Raw genomic sequence first — 17,989 nt, forward strand, 5'->3', positions numbered from 1 at the left:
TGTCAACTTAGCGGGTGAATGACCCTAAATTTTGCCTAGACCGCCCTCTCGGGTTTTCAGCCTAGCGGGTCTTCAGACTCCGTCTCTTTTTCTTCTTGACTTTGAACCTCTGCTTGTTCACCAGAAGGACTTTTCTAGGTAGGCTTGGATTCAAAAGGGTTGGGTATTTCTTTTGGATTTCAAAGTTTCGACCGAACCTTGATCGGCCAGGTTGCCTAAAGTATCCCAAAAATGGAGGATCAGGTCCGCGTAGTTCGCTGGGGTTTGGAACACAATGATTTGGCTTTAAGCTCAAAGGTTGAAAGGGAATAATTTGACTTTTATTCCAAAGGTTGAAAGGGAATAATTTGACTTTTATTCCCAAGGTTGAAAGGGAATAATTTGACTTTTATTCCCAAGGTTGAAAGGGAATAATTTGACTTTTATTCCAAAGGTTGACCGAACCTGAATTGATCAGGTTGCCTACGTACCCTATAGAAAGGGATCAGGTCAGACGTAGTTCGAAAGGAACTACCCCTGGTTTGTGGGTGCTTGAAAATAATGTTTGATTTTGTTGAGGCTCGAAGGTGTTTGCAAAAGGATTTTTTTTTTTTAAAACTTGGGATTTTGGCATTTAAGGCTCAGGCGTCCAATGATGGCCTTCTGGTGTTTTGGCATACAAGCTTCTTGAATGGCTAAGGTTCGATGACTTTAAACTTTTTCTCTTGTCCCTTTTTTTTTTTTTGAGGAGTCTGGCGGCATTTCCTGGCAAAACTTCATCTGCACTGTGCAAGCTAGACTGATTGAATTCTCACTTTTTCTTTGGGATCTCGCACTGATATTCGGGATTCTACGACTCTGGGTCTTCTCTGAATGCTGAAGATTTTGAAATCTTTCAATCTATTTATCAGCTCTGCTTTTTGAGATTCTGACATTCTTGAGGATTTGACGTAGGGCATGCTCCCCTCTCCTTTCTTCTCTGGATTCTATCCTCCTTTTTTTATTGGATGTCGGGGAGGCCCCTACTCCTTGAATGCTCTAACTTGAAATTCCATCGAAATGTATAGCCCAAGTATTCTTTTTGGGGTTCATGTTCTATGCTCATGACTTTGTTGTCCGAAAGTCTTCTCTCAATTTTTCATTAACTTCACTTGATATCTGGTATTCTTCGTTTGAAATTTTTGCTCTTTTGACCTGATGTCTGAAGCTGAGGGTGACTCACGTTGAACAGTGTCAAGATACGCTTCCGGTTTATCCTCATAGGACCAAGCAACACTTATTTGAACCCTCTAAATAGGTTTATCGATTCTTTGCACTCTTCGGGAGATTTTGCCAATCCTTATTTCCCGAGTTTCGGATTTGGATACCACTATCCACGGTATCGATTTCATCTTCAAGTGGCTTTGCTCGACGCTCTTCCCCTCGTTTGATCAGCTTTCAAATCTCGAGGAGAATTTCATCGGCATCCTCGTCTGAGGAGGGTGTCTTAATTTGTTTATTAACATTAGATCCAAGAGTGAACATATACAAGAATACTGACGACACTGGAATCAAATGTTCGTTGCATTGAATGTTTGAAGTACATACATTGATTTTTGACGCGCCACGATAGGCTCTCCATCAAATTCAACAAAAGATTGGACATTGGTTCACAATGAGAGAGACCAATAAACACAACGTACGTAGAATTGATATTGACATGGTTAGGCTTACCAACTTTGACAGGAGGGTTGGTATACACACTTCAAAATAAATTTCAAAGATGAGACACTTCATCGGAGGCAAAGGATCGGCGTTGAAAGCTCAAGGACAACGTGCCTTCCTTAATGATGATAATGATTGGAGAGAGCAATCCTGGAGTTAGAATCTCATAAGGGAGGGCCTCTTCAGTTTCTGTTGACCCAGCTCAAATTGTTCTTTAGCACCTGACCATGGCAAGGGTTTCTCTGGTATGATGTTCTCAAGGAGTTCAAGCTCTGACATTTTTCTTTTCCCTTCCTAATCATTTTTAGCCCAGAGGTGGTACAGGTAAAGGTGGCGAGATCCATGAAGGGTTGAATGGGTGAAATGGTTCCCCTGGTGGGTGAAAGAGGTGCAACACGGTTTGGTGCAGGGTTCTCGGAAGCATTTGAGTTCAAGAAGAATGAGGGGATCCCTGTCTATCAGGTAGCGGGCTAGACCAAGCGAGTTCAGAGATGGAAGCTCTTTTTGGGGTTGATGGTAGACGAGTGACTAAGACTCCTGTCATGGACACCATAAACACTAGGCTCAATGAGAATTAATCGCATGACAATGTAATGTGCAAGTTGAAGCAAAAGGTAGCACAAACACATCCTTCCCCTGGATAAAATTCGACATCTTAACGGTTGTACATGAAGATGTGGTACGACTAGTACATGGTTTGTCAACAAGCCAAAAAGGATGATGACCACACTCAAGGTATTTGGAAAAAATTCGGCAGCATAACGGCTATACCAGGAGATGTGGTAAGGTAAGCACAAGTTTATCAATAACCCAAAAGGATAATGGTTACGCTTAAGGTTTTTGGAGAAAAATCCGGCAGCATAACGACTGTACAAGGAGGGTTCTCAGCAAGAACACACACTCTGGCAGCGATAATGGCAAGATAGACTCATAATCGACATGCGAAACACGGTCTGATCAGGATCAGTCAAAGGATCAGGCTCATGGGAGATAGATCATGGCTAAGAGAGCCAAGCATCTGATGATAATCCACAGAATGGATAGAGAAGAATAATTGATTAGATTATGAAGGAAAACTTAACTAGGAAGTAAACCCTAATCTAATAACAAATATGTATATATATATATATACATCCTAACCAGGGGCACCAACCCTAGTCTAATCTAGCGGAGCCAAGGAGGTCTCGACTCGTGACAGACTGATGAGTGTACTAGGACCGCGCTGTAGCCACGCAAGGTGAGCTACCCTAGTCTACAAATTGGACAAGGCTCCTAACTCTAGGCTTCACATGTGTAAGCAACATATGTTCGTCCTATATGAGTACAATATAGATGTATATAAACACGGGTACTTCCTAGTTGGTTTTCACTAAGCCAGTAGGTATATACATAGTATATAAAACAAAGTAGGGCTCCGAACTCAATCTATCGGGTACTATGCGTATAAAACATACTTAATATGTATAACTCAAGTGCACCGAGTGTTATACATAGTATGCTTCATTGCTCATCGGCTGCTGTAAACACAAGTGCACCGAGTGTTTTCGGCCGCAGCGCTGGCGCATAGCTTGGAAATAGATTCAACAGCACCATCAGGGTGTAATGACATCCCAGTCGGGCACGCATTGAATCTATCCCGTGGAGCCAATAATGAAAAACAAATAAAAAACAATGAAAGGAATAAAAAAATATGATAATGCATGATGTGTAGTGTGTGAATCCCATGTTTTAATTACGCACCTATCTGGTGCCCCTGGATTTCTAACGATAAAGTTCCCATTTAACTTGGTTTTGACCCAAATTTCCTCAAAATTAATTAGAAATGGCATTTTTACAGAGTTAGGCAATGTTTCAAAAATTCCCCAGCAGAGTCGCCAGCCTGTGGACCCCGATCCGGGACGGGGCGGAGGGACGTGCCCCCACGCGCGTCTCGGGATCATCCACGTGAAGGAGAGCTCCGCCAAGGAACTCTCGAAAGAGTGCCCCTCACAGCATGAGCGGCGATGTAAAGTGAGATACCTCTCGATTCGGGGACTAGCCCAGATTCGAGGCGCACCTTAAACAAAGAAGAGTCGCCATCCAAGGAAGTGGGCCCTGGATCCCATGCTGTGCTCTGTCGCAACAGATAACCAGAGATATAAAAGGTCCGTGCCTGATGACGAATGGGGAAGGGGTTAGGCGCCCCCAATTCGCCCAAGTGCGAGCACCTGGTCTCTTATGCCATTTATTATTAACTTTGAAGAATTTTGGGCGAAAATCATGTGAAATGGGAACGAGCATCCCCGAGAAAACGTCTATCTAAGCATGCATGACCCGGGGATGGGCAAAAGAAAATAGACATCAAAATCCTAACTCACCGCATCTACTCCTAACCCATCACATCTAGGAAAGCAGTAACATCCGCATGCACGGCTACAGCTAAACAAGCAATATCAGATATGGTAAGCAGAAAAGCAGTAAATAGCGCACAAAGAATAAGCAAGCTGAAAATAAACACACAAGGAACCAAATACAAACACACGATAAACTAAAAGATGCAAGGAAAGAAGGGATCGGAAAATAGACGGTATGCGCAAACCCAAAATGCCAGGTAAAAGAAAATGGGACATACGATAGGCTCAGAGGGCGATTCAAAGGAATCAAGCCCAGCGATCCTAATCTGCTGAAGATCGGATAAGTCTCGCGATCGTCATGACCTATCGTTGGGCTCAGCGAGGACAATCCCTGTAAAGGGGCCACGCTACGTCATCGCCCGTCCCAAAACCCGATAAAACGTCAGAAAACCGATGGAAACCGGAAAATCACGATGAAAACCGAAAATGGAATGAAAAGAGGGCTCCGAGTGACCTGGCAATCACCATCCTTGCCCATTTTTTTTTGTTTTTTGTATTTTTGGGAAAAGCTTGAAAGATATTTTCGGATATTGGAAATTTTTGGAAATTGTGGAAATATTTAAAAATGGTGAAGTGGTATAAAAAGAGTGGAAAAATAATGGTGACTGCACTCAGGATGCCAGCAGCACGCCTGAGCTGCCTACGTACCCCTCAGCTAGGGATCAAGCCATCCGTAGTTCGGACGGAAGGGTGAGAAATAATGGTAAAGTGGTGTGTAAAGGGTGAAAGAGTGTAAAAAATGGTGACTGAACTCAGGGTGCCAGCAGCACGCCTGAGCTGCCTACGTACCCCTCAGCTAGGGATCAAGCCATCCGTAGTTCGGAACAGATTTTCCTAACTACACTCTAATGACTCGAGATTTTTGAGATTTTTGATTTTTCAGATGTTTTTGATTTTTTTCGACACAAGAGGACAAAATCCTATCATCACAAGTGGAGGACAGACTCCTGATATCCCGCAAAGGTTGGACAGCATCCTATGCTTTGCGGGGGGGATGAACAGAATAACAACTCTGCAAGGGTTGGACAGCATCCTATACCTTGCAGGAGTGAATAAAATCACGTGATTGGATGAGGGGATGGACAGAATCCTAACCCCTATGATGATAGGACAGACCCCTGAAAGACTGAAGGACTGACTCCTATGCTGAAGACTGACTCTGAAAGATGGAAGGACGGAATCCTAAACTCTCTATGACAGACTCTAAAAAAAAAAAAAAAAAAAGAAAAAAAAAAAAAGAAGAAGAAAACCACACAAACGGGCCCCACATCAGCGGGCCCCACATAAACGGGTCCCACACACAGCGGGTCCCACACACAGCGGGCCCCACACATCAGCGGGCCCCACACACAGCGGGCCCCACACAGCAGCGGGCCCCACACACAGCGGGCCCCACACAGCAGCGGGCCCCACACATCAGCGGGCCCCACACGTCAGCGGGTCCCACACCAGCGGGCCCCACACACCAGCGGGCCCCACACACAGCGGGCCCCACACAGCAGCGGGCCCCACACGTCAGCGGGCCCCCCACACCAGCGGGCCCCACACATCAGCGGGCCCCACACACAGCGGGCCCCACACAGCAGCGGGCCCCACACATCAGCGGGTCCCACATCAGCGGGCCCCACACGTCAGCGGGTCCCACACCAGCGGGTCCCACACACAAACGGCTCACACATCAGCGGGCCCCACATCAGCGGGCCCCACACAAGCGGGTCCCACACAAATGGGCCCCACACAAACGGGCCCCACATCAGCGGGCCCCACATCAGCAGGCCCCACAAAAGCGGGTCCCACACAAGCGGGCCCCACATTCCCTTTTGCTCGGATTAATTTCATTCATTTTCTGCCTGACCTCGGGATTTTATTCGAATATGCAGGTTTAGGGCCTTGTCAAAATGGGGTGTCTACAGAAGATAACCGCAGCTTGGCATAGTTTCACTTCACAAAATCATAGCCTGTAGAGGATTAGATGAAAATTGATGAGAAAAAGCATGGTTTAGCCATTGAAAAAAAGAACTCATCTTCCCAATTTAGGAAAAAACTATCAAAAGGAAGTGAGGGACGATAATAGACCAAGAGGAACGAGATTTCTCTTGATCAAAGAGAATAGATGGAAATAGGAATAGAAGTACACCGACACAAATGAAAAAAAAACAATATATAGATATCTTCTTTTACCCTATAGGATAAAGAGAGATAATAATTCATCAGAACAAAGCGAAACCCTCCCAGAGATAGCATTTTAGATCTTCTTGGAGAGAGGAGTTAAACATATTTTTAAGTAATATAAAATAGGAAGAAATGGAAGGTAAAAGATGAAACGTTTGGAATACCAAAAAGGACGTAGGAATGGCGAACGTCCAATATAAGAAGGATATGAATCGACGAAAATCAAGGAAAAACTTATATTCGATGCTAATGAGAGAGAGAGAGAGAGAGAGAGAGAGAGAGAGAGAGAGAGAGAGAGAGAGAGAGAGAGAGAGAGAGAGAGAGAGAGAGAATGAATATTTGGTAATAAATGAGAGATTTACGTTTTTCTTAGAATAGCAATAAATCTTTTGGAATTCAACCTTTTGAAATTCCACGCACATAGAGAGGATGTGCTGCGTTTCCTTTTCTTTAGGGAGAAGTCTCTAAAAAAGGCTCTAACCTTATTGCTAAAATGGATGTTTGCACAGGAGTATTTATTGCTAAAATGACAAAATTACCCTAAAAGAAGTAGGTAATATCATAAAATCTTATTAAAGAGGATAGGAAGAATACAAATGGGATATAGATGGAATTTTTGGCAAACGGTGGAAGAAAATAATACAAGATTTTGCCTTATAAGATTAGATTTTGTTGGGAAAGTTGCCTTATTTCCCAAGGCATATGTGGGAAGGCAATAAGGATTAGGTTTATTGGCAAACTTAGGTTTATAAGTGCTTTAAGACCGACGAAGAGAGTCTAAGACAAGAGGCTTTTGGGCGTGGGTTCCTCTTGGGGTGTGTCGGTAGTTTCTTGAGAGAGAGAGAGAGAGAGAGAGAGAGAGAGAGAGAGAGAGAGAGAGAGAGAGAGAGAGAGAGAGAGAGTTTTTCCTTAAGGTTTTTCTTCTTGGGTTTTTCTCTTGGGTGTTTTCTTATTGGTGTTCTCTTGTACCGTCTTGAGTTGAAAAGCAAGGAAAGGGTTGTGGGTCTTGGGTTAAATACATTGTAAACCTTGTTTATTGTTTTTCTCATAATGGAAGATCGTGTTTCTCGAGTAGGTTTGGTTGAACCACATAAAATCTTGGTGTTCATCTTGTGGCTTGTTTATTTATTTTACTTTTCCGTTTAATTTGTCCACAATCGGATTGATTTGCCCGACAGATTTTTTCTCAACAATTGGTATCAGAGCTGTGGTTGGAGTTACCGTTGGCCGGGTGAAGCGAACATGGGTGTTGTGGTTGGGTCGTGATTGGAGAGATCTTTGAGGGTAGAAAGATTGTCCAATAAAGATTCTCGTTTGAGGTGGAGCGCTACATCGAGAAGTGTGAAGTAATCTGAGTTGACAGTAAAATCAAGTTCTACTCAGTTCAACATTGACAGATTTGATAGAAATGTTAGTTTCACTCTATGGCAGATGAGGGTGAAGGACATCCTAATTCAATAGGGATTGGCTAAGACGTTGAAGGGAAATGATGGCAAGCTGGAGAAGATGACGGATGCAGAGTGAAAAACGTTAAGTCGAAGGCGGTTGGCACAATTCTCCTATGTCTAGCAGATAGCATTATGTTCAATGTTGTGGAAGAAGAAGATGCGCCAAAATTATGTGAGAAGTTGGAAAGCCTTACAGGTCAAAAAGCTTGGCCAATCAGTTGTATCTGAAGCAGCAATTGTACGGGCTCAAGATTCTGGAAGATGAGAATCTTTTGGAATACAACACGATGTTCAACAAACTTGTGGATCAGCTCCACAATGTTGACGAAAAGTTGATGGAAGAAGGCAAGTCCATTTTGCTTCTTACTTCGCTTTCTGATTCGTAAGACAACCTGGTGACGACTTTATTGTATGATAAATATACGATAAAGTTGGAGGAAGTCACAACGTCGCTCTAATCGAATAAGATGCGGAATAAACTTGTTCATAGTGGAAGTGAAAAGCATGGGTTGGTTGTTCATGGTGGGAGTCAAAGAAGGTCGTTTGATAGGGGATCTGGAAGAGGCAGGTTAAAATCCAAGCACCTCATTAACTGATAGAAGGCAAGATGAGTCAGTGCAGTTATCAAAACATGGTTCCGCCGGTATCATTCCCCTTTATATTTTATGTAGAAAGAAACATAGGCTTAAGGCATATTCGGCAAGCATGAAAAATTACTTCCTTTGAATATTCACAGGCAAACATCAAACATGCCTAGTATATGTGATACTACCGCCCGAAATCGGGTGGTTTTTCCTTTCATTAATAACTAAGAGTAATGAATGCATTTTCTGTGATTTCACAATTCACCATTCTAGAATCAAGATAGAGGGCCAGGATGAGATGCTATCCCATCACTCACATGAGCTGTGAGTCCCATCCAAGCCTACTCAGCACACACTATATATGATCACAGTTCAATAATGTGAAGGACCCTCAGCTATTTCCTAATTGTCCTTGCAGGAATATCTTGACTCGCCAACACATGGCACTCACATCATGTGATTGAGGCCATTGATTTGATGGGCCCATCAAATCAATGGTCGCACATTAGGTGATTTGAGAGCATTGTTTTGATGGGCCCAACAAATAAATGGTCCCAACACAATGTGGGTGCTATGTTTAGGCAACCCAAGACATTCCATTTGTAGGGGGCAATGACCTAGGACCGTTTTTTGGGCTATGGCCTACAAAATTAGTGTCACCACTGATGAATCTTAGAAAAAGAAAAGAAGAATGACATAGCAATTAGCACATAAACAAAGTATTTGTTGTATCATCTATTCAATATTACGGAATTATGACCATAAAGTCCGAGACAAGTGGATCCATATGGAACTTGTTAGATGTGGGTCGCAACTTAGTTAATTGATGGGCACATCTCATTGTCTCCGTTTATCTTGATTAGATAATGGTAAATAGTGTGTATACAAATATGGGATGTATTATCTGGGTGCACTTGCAGTTAGGTTTTTGTAAAGGTGCCCTTCAGTTTAGCATTCCTCCTATAATATACCTACTTGTGAACGTGAGAAAGAATCACTTTTAATATCTTATTTACTAATGACCAATCTTTTTCAGTAATTAAACGCGTGAAGCCACACAACTTGCTAGTTTAAGGTGAGAGAGAATCACTTTTAATATACTAGTAAAAAAAGCACGATCCATCTACATATGAAAAATAAACACATGTTCTTCAGAATTTTACATCCACAGAGGATTATGAAAATACCGTTCTATGGTTTTGTTCCAAAGATGATAATTGATCATCTATCTTAAATTATGACAAGACTGACGAGGGTAATTAGCAAAAATCACTAACAAACTAAGGGAAGTTGAATACTCATTAAAAAAAAACAGAGTGCATTAGTTTCAGTGCAAATCTGAGGCATATGATATTGTACTAACAATTTAAAAAATGTGCACGACTCTGGCCATTGAGAAGACAATAGAAGTATTGGGCAGCTAATGGTCAGTTGAAATTGGCAAGGACGAGCAACTGCATCATGGGTACTTGGGTAGATGCTTCATTGAATAATGAAATGAAAGGAAATAGGATGCTAGTTCTCACATTTATTTTATAAATGTTCAAGAGTTCCGCAGTTGCGTTAATCCTTTTCAATTGTCAGCTCATCTATACAAATATCATATCAATGCATTGGCCATTGGTGCTGATGTTCCAACTCTTCATCATCACCTTCAACGACAATTGGAATATTTATTTGAAATTCAACTGAGCAAAATTAATATGCAATGTGGCATACTTGTAAGTGAGGCAACACCTACTTAGATTAGAGAGTTCATCTGAATAACATAGTAACAAAAAGAGGATGAGCATACATACTGAGTAAACAAACGCAGAAATGGGAAGACTGCACTTTCTATAATTATGTGGTATAAATGGTAATATTCGTCGACATGATAGCTTCAGTTTTAGATTTGGCTCCCCTATAACAATACACCCGATCAGAATCAATCCAGATGGGCAAAAGTAGAGTAATTAAAAGAAAGAGATGATTCTATACAAGATTAGCATACAGCAATATTGGCATCATAGATTGTCCATGCCCTTAGAAATAGAGCATAATAGGTTGAATGCTGACAACTCAAGTTCCAGCTCCATGATGATATATCCTGATCAGCAGATTTTCTGAAACAGAGAAACAAACTCATAGTGTGCGTACAACTTGTTGTATATGCATACATGCATGAATAATCTAATTCAAATCAATGAAGTAACTTTAAGAAAAAATTCTAATTCATACATATTGGCAGCATAGTGTGTTCAAATACCTTCATGAGAGCTAAATCTAAGCGCAACAAAACTACTTGTAACAAATAACATCTTGCCGTTGCATCGAAACATATGAATGCTGACTAATCTGGGTAACGTTGAACTTCATAAAATGAAATGGTTGAATAATTGAAAAATGAGATTGATTTTCTTTACAATTCTTTGACATATTGTTTTCTTTAATCAATAGTAAAAAAACAAGAATAACGTATTTAAGCTATATATTGATAAACTTCAGAAATTTCACTAATTCTTAGATGCAATTACAGTAATCAAAGGGTGCTTATATAAAGCACTTACATGATAAGTATAGAAAGTAAATCAAGATAATTGTAGAAGGAAATAATCCTAATCAAATCTACTTTCTAATCGCTCTTGCTTTCCCTTTCTAATCTACTTGCCTAATTTATTTAGTTGCTTCATTTAGCCAACTTACCCAATCCACCTCCAAGATGATCCAACGGTGAGATCTTAACCCAATCTAACCATTGGATCCCACATATTCTAACATATATCGATCAATAGATAACTGTAATATCAAACGACCAGTGGCGTAAAAAAAAGTTTGCTATTTGCACCCAAAATCACCTAAAATTCTAGTATTGTTACAGACACTACTACCTCATCAAATATGCCTCAAAATTACAAACATCAATCTAAAGAATTAATTGAAGGCAATAAAGTGAAAGATATTTCAGTATCATCAACTGAAGACAAAGATCAACAATATACAATGAGAAGTAACAGGTACAAACAACACTTTTTTGTTTTGTTTTTTTGTTTAGGGATAGTAATCAAATATTGTAGATGAGGTAGTAATCAAATAATGTACCTATTTAAAAAGAATTTCTATCTAGGTTGTACTCATGTAATAGGGAAAATAGTTCTTATGTTTTTTGATAAGAAATTATGAAAAAACTATCTAGCAAAAGAAGCAGGGGCAGAAAAAAAGGCTGTCAGTAGAAATTAAGGTTGAGAGGAAAATAAAACTCATTTAAGAGAACTGGTACCTAGGTCTTACTTATATGAAATTTTATATGGTGTAAGCCCTTATAGTCGCGTATATTTCAAAAATTACTTTACGGAGCATATCATAAGATGATCCAAACCGTCCATGTGATGAAACACAATGTAAATAGGTTGTTCCCCAAAAATCATTTCAATAGGATGATTGTAGCCGTACGATCTACAAGGGTTTCCATAATATGCAGTTCCTCTATAGATCCGAGGGTTGGGATCATCCTATAGAAATGATTCTTTGGGCACAACCTATATACGTTGTGGCCCATCACGTACATGGACGGTTCGGATCATCCTATAGACTGATTCAGAACTTTTTGAAATAATACAGGACTATAAGGCGTTACACCATGTAAAATCTCCTATTTATATAATAAGGGAAACGATTTTAGGAGAAAAGAAATGTGAAATTGGGATTCAATAGATATTTCATTACCAAGTTAATTTATTAATTAAGTTAATAGAAGGGAAATATAAATGGGTTAAAAGAAATGATGCAGGTGCATCTCCCCGTCCGCAAGATCAACGGCCCACGTTGATCAAAAGATTAAATAGAGTTTTTTTTTTTAAATTTTAGAATTTTACTTTATTAGGAATCTTGGACGAATTCCAAATAGTGGTCGTTCAATTAACTTTGTGTTGAGAAATTTTAGGAAAAGTAGAGAGAATTTTTAGGAGTTTAGGATTTTTAGGAATTTGATTTAGTTTAGGAGTTTTATAGTTTTAGGAAATTTCTTTTAATTGTTTGAGTCGGATTAGGAAAAGTCTTTGCCTATAAATATGGCACTCATGCAATCGTTTATTATCTATGAATAAATTGAAAATTTTGTTGCCTCACCCGTTAATGCAAGCCACCTGGTGCTTGTGCATGCCGCCTAATTCAAGCCATCTACTGCTTGAATGGTTGAATGGTAGCCGTATCCTTTATAACTAATTTTCATCACTTGTTCCAAAATCAGCCCTTGAGTGCTCCATGCTTCAGCCGCACTACATCCAATAATATCCCTTCTTGATTCTTGAGTTTCACCACCAACCTCAAGAAAATCTCTACTTCTAAACCAAAGATCTCAGGCAAGGTGATCTTGACCCTCCGTTTTGTGAAGCAATTTTTAAACTCTCTAAGCTGCCCATCTTCCTTCCAACTTTAAGAACGGTTAACACCATGCATCGGAGGATTGGTGGGCCACTGCCAATCTATGATGGGGACCAACAAATTAATGGTTATGATCATTTGAAAAGTGGTCCCCATCCGTACTTTCTACCCATCACAAATTGGTAAAAATAATTTCACTCTTTTTAATAATATGGGGAATGATAAGATGAGAAGCCTGATCTGGGACCCAACACATGTCATTGAGTCCTTCATTTGTGGGTCCATCATTTGACCTAAGGTTCAACGCAAATGCAAAATAAAACTGAGAAATTAAGGGTGCGTTCAGATCGAGTAAAAATTATGAATGAAAGAAGGGGATGAGAGAGAGACCTGAGAAGGAACGATACCAATTTCTAAAAAATATGGTAAGTGTTTGGGAGTTGTACTTCCATAATGGAAGGGAGTTCTGGGTAGTACATCGTTTGGGGTAGAAGATGAAGGCAATAGTACAGATGGAAATGTGAAACACCAAAAGCTAAAACAAAAAATTATATATATGGTCGAATTAAGATAAGCTTTGCTTTATTGTAATGCTAAAAATAAGGCGACCTTTCCTATTCTCGAGAAAAACCATCTAATAATAAATTAGTAGCTACCATATTAGTAGTTATCCCAAATTAAAAGTGGCGATAAACCCAAATTAATAGGGAAAATTAATTGGGCAACACGCCTAATTTAAGGAGGTATGAAACGATAATGTGAAAGTAGGAAATAATGTGAAAATTAGGAAATAATGTCATAGAACTGAGGCCCATACACGGAAATATTGTGTTATGTCTTCTGTGTGTAGAAAGGTTAGACTTGAATTTTGGCGATTTATTGAGATTTATAACGTAATTTATGGAGAAAAATCTATGGAGATTTATAACGTAATTTAAATCTATGGAGATTTGTATCGTAATTTATAACGTAATTTAAAACGGACGCAAAGGGGGGTGCCACGTGGCACCACCAGGGCTTAGAGGATTCCGCTTTACTTATATATATATATATATGAGAAAACGGTTCCTACACATATGTGTAGAGAGTTCTCTACACACTAGCTTAAAATACAGTGGGGGCCCACATTATTTTGGTGATCCAAGCCATCCATTTTAAAGGCCCTCACATAGATAGGGTCTCTGCAAAAAATCAGATCCATAGGATCATCCCAACCCTACGATTTGTGGAGGTAAAATGGATGATTTAAACCTTCACAAATTAGTCCATTTTTTGCCTCCACAGTTCGAATGGTTAGGATGATCCTATGGATCTAATTTTTTGTGGACACCCTATCTATGTGAGGGCCTTAAAAATGTATGGTTTAGATCACCCAAATAATGTGGCCCCCACTGTATTTTAAGCTAGTGTGTAGATAACTTATCTACACATGTGTAGGAACCGTTTTCTCTCTCTCTCTCTCTCTCTCTCTATATATATATATATATATATATATATATATATATATATATATATATATAGAGAGAGAGAGAGAGAGAGAGAGAGAGAGAGAGAGAGAGAGAGGATTCAACAGCTCCCTTTTTGAGGAGCTGTTGTTCGATCAAATGTCAAGTGTCATACTTCCATCATACCACCTATACGTGTTTATAGGCCCATTCATCGTATTATTTCTCCTAGTGTAAAAGAATAGTGGGCCCTACATGAAAGATACACTAGAGGGAACTGTCCCAAGAAAAAAAAAATTAAGGAGCCCATACAGCATTTCCATTTAAGAAATCTTAACACGGTTAACCATATCTTTATCTGCTAATTTTCCCAAATAGAAGTTTGACTCGAGTTTATGGGATGCAGTTCAATAGATCCATATGGAAAGTGCTGACTGGTAGAAGAGATGGCAACATTTCACGTGCCTCGGAGGCCCTCGCCAACTTACCTGCGCCTTACTTCAACTTCTCCACCTTGAATAGTAGCTTTGCCAGCAAAGGCCTCTCCATCAAGGATCTCGTAGTCTTATCAGGTATAGTTAAACAATAAGGGCGGCCCAGTGCATGAGGCACCTGCCACTGCGGGGTCTTAGAAGGCTAGATGTAAGCAGCCTTACCCCTGCTTTGCAAAGAGGCTGTTTCCGTGACTCAAACCCGTGACTACCAGGTCACAATGGAGCAACCTTACCGTTGCGCCAAGGCTCGCCCTATATAGTTAAACAATAACGTATATAAAACCATCTTAACCAATATAGACTAAAAAACATTTCCATGATAAAAATGGGTATGCTCAGTGTCATTAAATTACTCACACCAACTTTGGATCTAAGCAACTTATAGATCACCCCCGATTTGATCGGCCGGTTGTAACATGTGGGACCTCTACTTTCTTTCTAGGTTGATGGACACCATAATAATCGATTTCATATTGGTTTTAATAACTTATGCCAGATGCTCAATGAAAGTGGTTACACTAGATCAGAAACAAACTTCCCCAAAAGGTTTTTCCCAAAATCTCTTTAATTAAATAGAGAACAGATGAATATTTTGGCACCCATTTTGATTAGGGTTAATCACGGATTATATTTATATTACTACGAAGCTTATGTATTATATTACAACTGAAAAACTCTCTTAATTATAACTTTGGGCTTGGGCAGGTGCACATACTATTGGAGTAGGGCATTGCAATTCATTCAGGAATGGACTCTACAACTTCACTGGAAAGAGGGATGCAGATCCTTCTCTAAACTTGACTTACGCCGATTTCTTGAGAACTAAATGCCCAAGCCTTTCGGACACCAATGACACAGTACCCATGGACCCTAAAACCCCTCTATCCTTTGACAACAACTACCATCCAAACTTGAATTTGCACCAAGGGCTCTTTACCTCTGACGCTGCACTCCTCACTAATGATGAGTCAACCGATATCGTCGATGACTTGCTCGACTCGGATGATTTCTTTGAAGCGTTTAGGAAATCTATAAAGAAGATGGCAGCGATCCAAGTTCTTACCGGGGATTCTGGAGAGATTAGAAAGCAGTGTGGCATTATAAACAGTGTTGCAGACTTTAGTTTGATTCAATGAGTAATGCATGATTTGTGAGTGACTTGTGTTACTAAGTATGTTAATAATGTGAACCTTTATAGTGGGTGACCAAGGCATGAATAAAAATTTCCATTAACTATAGAATTTCACTCTTTGTTAAACCCTAAATTTCAGTTGCAGTCAATCAAAAATAGAGATTTAACGGTTGATGAATATATCCAATGGGTTAAAACAATCAATAATAGGTTCATGTTTGTTTGATTGCGAGTGAGCTTGAGATGGATATTGCAGTTTTTGGAGCGTTTTCTTTGGTGTTTGATAGAGAATAAGATCAGATCTTCTAAGATTTGACCATTGATTTTGATTGAGTGGTAGATTAAGATATGTAGGCTTGATTAGGTCACTAGATTAGATTTGATTTATCTCTTTCTATTTATTCTCTTTCTATATTTAACCCTGTGAGAGTTTATATAAACACTCCAAGGGCTCTCTATAAAGAAATGCAAGTTTAGTGAAATTCCTAAACTTACCATGGTATCAGAGCTGACAAAGCAGGTAATGACATTAGGTTTATTTTTCCAATTATTTCTCCATAGATATATATTTTGGTCATCTTTCTTTTTCCCGTAATTAATTAACTCTCTAAAGCCCCTTGCCTTAAATGCTAATTTAATGCAAAATTTTCTTCAAATGGAGTCAGAACATGCCACATCAAGTTATGGCTTCCTTACATATTACGTAAGATAAAAAATGGATTGAATAATCTCTTCTGACCCTTCATTTATATTATAATTTTATTCTTTCTTGAATAATAAGAAGATAAGATTAGGTCACATTACAAGAAATTCAAAGTCATTATTCCACTATTCCTAATCCTGAACAACTTGGAGGACATTATACTGAGAGATTTTATATGGTGTGTGGCTGGATAGGATAGTCCAATATTCTTCAAAAAGTACTGTATGCCCCACTTCATAGGATGATCCAAACCATTCGTTTGTTGGGTCACAACGTAAATAGGTTGTTGCCCCAAAAATCATTTCAATAGGGTGATTCTAATGTTCTGATGTATAGAGGTTTCCTATGGAAATGGTTTCAGGGCAACAACCAATTTACATTGTGACCCAACAAATGAACGGTTTGGATCATCGTATGAAGTGGGCAGTGCAATACTATTCAAAAAATACTGAGAGTATATGAAATGGTATTTTCACCTCCTTTTCATACACTTTTCATTATTTCTTGTTTGAATTTTCTTGAAAAGTTAAAAAAAGGAGCCGGTCTTGGGAGAGCAATACATGTGCCGTGTTACTAGGAAAGTGGTGGAGTGAAGCAATCTATGGTTAGAGTCCAGTAGCCGAAAGCATCACTAAAACATGGAGATGTTCTCTGTTTAATAAACGAGGTCTCCATTTTGAAATCCCCCACCCTAAATCCATCCAACCCCGAGTATCATGACGATTGGGTCAATAAAGTTTTGGGTGACAGAATACCAAGAATACCAACTATCGATCATATGTATAAAAAAAAAATGCAAAAAAGACCGTGTAACATTCGTCGTGGCTTCCTTGCAATCCATTTTCAAAGTGTACGTTTTGTTTTATTTTATTTTTTAATTCCACCACTTGACAATGAACAACTTTTTTATTAAATTAAAGGGAAGTGATATTTACGCCCCTTTTCATCACCAGGGACACCCAGCGCTAGTGTACGTGGCAATCAAGGCCACTAGATTCTTCTGACATCAAATACATTAGGCCCCCTTTAGTCATTGGTATACTGGCACCAGGTGTCCCTGGTGATGAAAAGGGGCGTAAATATCACTTCCCAAATTAAAACCTTAGAGCTTAATATTTTATTAGCTTCTCTTAAAAAAAGCCTTGGTTTAAGATTATGAGTCTCCCTTATCTAAATTTCTTCATTTCCAATGTAAATAAATAACTGGTGACTCACGTGTTGTGCACATGGATACGACATAAGTGCAACGTTCGATATTTGATGCAACGAGGGATGCCTCTTAAAAGGTCCTCTATCGTTGGATCAAATATCAAGGGTTGCTCCCTAATTAGGTGCACCAATAAATGAGCACCATATAAAAACTGATTACGTAATGGTTACAAATGGGAGCTGATGCGAGTGCCCACGTGGGCGTCTCATTAATAAATCAAAGGCGAGAGGACTTATTAGCTGGTTATTGATAACATTTCAGGGTTTTGCTCATGAAGTCTCTCTCTCTCTCTCTCAGTAGAGGTTTTGACATGTGCTTATAAGAAAAATATGCTTGTTTGAATAAGAGGATAAATGTTTAGTT

At 39.6% G+C, this 17,989-nt stretch overlaps 1 pseudogene; it reads left to right on the plus strand.

Annotated features, from left to right (window-relative positions):
- The first annotated feature begins 14,487 nt into the window (after nucleotides 1-14,487).
- On the plus strand, nucleotides 14,488-15,717 carry LOC143853209 (peroxidase 3 pseudogene; annotated as a pseudogene).
- The last annotated feature ends 2,272 nt before the right edge of the window (nucleotides 15,718-17,989 follow it).

This window comes from Tasmannia lanceolata, unplaced genomic scaffold, assembly GCF_043159265.1.
Source record: "Tasmannia lanceolata isolate RefF3 unplaced genomic scaffold, GAP_Taslan_0.1 ptg000019l, whole genome shotgun sequence".
Lineage (NCBI taxonomy): Eukaryota > Viridiplantae > Streptophyta > Magnoliopsida > Canellales > Winteraceae > Tasmannia > Tasmannia lanceolata.